The sequence below is a fragment of the Nuphar pumila genome, chromosome 10 (genome assembly GCF_984573655.1).
Source record: "Nuphar pumila chromosome 10, dmNupPumi1.hap1.1, whole genome shotgun sequence".
In the NCBI taxonomy this organism is placed as follows: Eukaryota; Viridiplantae; Streptophyta; class Magnoliopsida; order Nymphaeales; family Nymphaeaceae; genus Nuphar; species Nuphar pumila.
Genome location: NC_143258.1, coordinates 73029115 through 73031939, shown reverse-complemented (window position 1 = coordinate 73031939; position 2825 = coordinate 73029115). Strand labels below are relative to the sequence as shown.

The window sequence follows — 2825 nt, the reverse complement described above, 5'->3', positions numbered from 1 at the left end:
GGAATCCTCAGATTCCAACACATTTCTTTTCCCTTATTTCTAAAATTTCTTCATACTTAGATGATTTGAATGACAGTTAATTTTTGCATCTCCCCTTTGTTCTCTCCATTTCTTCTACTATTGTTTCTTCTCTCTTTTAAAAGTTGCTTATATATATAATATTAACCTCAGGTAACCCCATATAACATCAATTCTGTATTCATCATAACAAACGGCTCATTCTGACTTAAAATTGGATTTAGATCATTGAAAGCAAACCAGATTCTGAATCAGTTTGTCTGGAACCAAGGGGTTGATCATTTTGCATTTGATTTTGTCATAAAAATTTGAGGCTACATTTCTATTTTTTCTGTTTTAATGCATTGATCTTATAGTTTTTCTTTTTGTGTTTTTGTTTAAATGTTTGGTCATGTCTGTAAAAATCTGTGCTCGTCACTTTCCCAATTGCGTTTTATGTTTTTTGTATTTCCCCATTCATTTATCCTTTTGCTTTATTGTACTTTCACGGTGTTTGATGTCTCTTCCTTCTCGGTTTATTATTTTGTTTCCTTTGGGTTTTGGTCGCCTCAATAGTTTATATGCATCCTTTCTTTATCTTACACCTGCATATTAGCCTACAACATCCCATCATATCTTTTCACCCCCCTTGCATCTACGAATTTACTTCGGTCATAAACCATCTATCGACTCCTTCGACATGGGGTTCCGCATGGATATTGTATAACCTGCATCCTGTGGTGTTTCTTTCGTTGTATCATGCGGATTGAACCGCAAAAGGTTGAAATCAAGTTGAATAAACTATATCTGACGATTTGTTTAAGGCAATGGGTAAGACAAGTTGTTTGTTGGAAGTGTGAAGTTTAGCATATGAGGTCTCCGCGGTAATCCAGAATTTTGATGCTGAGACGTCATTTTGTAAACCACGGATTCAAAATCTTTTTACCATGTACATTATATTTTGGTTTATATTCGGCGTGCACACCTTCATTTCTGTATTTACGCTTTCCTGCCATCTGCATCTGCTTACACATTCAGGTATGTTGTTGTGGTAACCTATATCTGTTGCATACTAGAATTTTTTTTTTACTTACATATGATTTCATTCATTTCAATGTCCCTTGGTGATGACGTTGTCTTTATCATATCACAGTGGTGAGGTTTCCAACTCTAACGGTCTCAAATCAATATTTATAATGTAAATGCGATTATCCCTTTCATAGCTGCTTATATTCACTTATACCCATTTCCCATTCCCTTACATCTACTATGCACTACACTTCCTATGCTAATCACCTCCAGATTTACTGCCCATATGCCCAGTCTGTAACATCATCCCACAACACTCGGGCCTTAGATGAAGGTTGTCAGACTACCTGCAAAATATCCTATTCCCACCTCCAGCGTCCCAGCCCATTTCATGTCTACTGTTGTGGTCCATTCCCTGAATACAACCTTCTCTGGAATACAGGCCATTACTTCATTCGATGGTGCTAATCTGCCATATACAAAAAAAATGTTGGTGGCAAATACAGCTATGGACACTAATAAAAAAAAGATATATGGAGCATGAGTATATGTTGATTCAATGGCAAGGTTTGCTCAGACAGAGGGGGCAGAAAAAGAGAAAGTGAAGGAGAGAGTGCAGAATACTATTTCCCATGGCATCAATCACTTTGTTAATAAGACAATTGATATACAACTTTCCCGAGAAACTTTTTGCTGATGCAGAAATTCTGATGATTGAGCATGCTGATCATGATGGAATTGGGCGTCCTGCTCTAGCTATTGGTGGAGAAATTGCATCAACATTTAATAACCCTGTGTCTGTTAAACTTGGGCACTACAAGCTTATTGAAGAAATCATGATTGGTGAAGATAAGTGGGTCAATTTTTTTGGTATAGAGATGAGTCAGATATGTGCCATTGTATTAAAAGGAGCAAGTTCCCATGTGTTAGATGAAGCCAAAAAGGTCTTTACATCATGCCCTATGTGTATTATCCAAAATGGTTACGGACAGCAGAATCCTGTTTGGTGGAAGTTGGCCTGAAACGGTGATGTCCAGGGAAGTTTACAAACTTGTTCTGAGGATATCAGGAAAGAAATCCCTTGCAGTTGAGGTTTTATCTCATGCATTCCAATCTACTCCAATTATCATCTCTGGCAATGCAGGTCCAGGCGACACAGATTTGATTGCACAATTTCGGGCTAAGTACCACAAGGATGAAACAAATGTTGGAATTGATGTCATCTCCGGTTTTGTTGGGGATATGGGGAAGCTTGGAATATCAGATTGATTTGAGGCTAAGCAAGCAATACTACTTTGCTACGGAGGCCGCTGAGATGATATTCAGAGTTGATGAGATCACCACCTGGGCACCAAAGAAGAGAGAGGAACGGACGTGAGAAAGACAAGCTGTTTGGTTTGCAATTTTTTTTTTTTTTTTGTGATTCTCATGAATTTTTGGGTTAGTTAGGCTTGCTGTGGCTTTATGTATACTTATTTCATTTAAAATTTGTATACAAGATGATTTTTCATCAGAAAAGAAAACCCACATTTCCAACATCTTAGAAAGAGCTTTGCCCGACCATGAAGGTGGAAGAGTTGTGTGACAAGTTACGTTCTCAGAGAGTAGGCTTTGATGAAGTTGAGGCTGCATCAGATTCAGTCAGCAAGAGTGTTGCCATTGTTTCCCAACTGGTGATCCAAACCTTCCAACAATTTGAGAGAAGATCAGAACAAAGGTATACAGTAGAATCAAAGGTAGGAGATTCGTCAGATATAGCTGGTACATTGGCATCTTTGTCCTGGTATTGCACAGGATCC

The 2825-nt window shown here is 38.1% G+C and overlaps 1 pseudogene; it reads left to right on the top strand.

Annotated features, from left to right (window-relative positions):
- The first annotated feature begins 1354 nt into the window (after nt 1-1354).
- LOC149826831 (T-complex protein 1 subunit beta pseudogene) lies at nt 1355-2404 on the top strand (annotated as a pseudogene).
- The last annotated feature ends 421 nt before the right edge of the window (nt 2405-2825 follow it).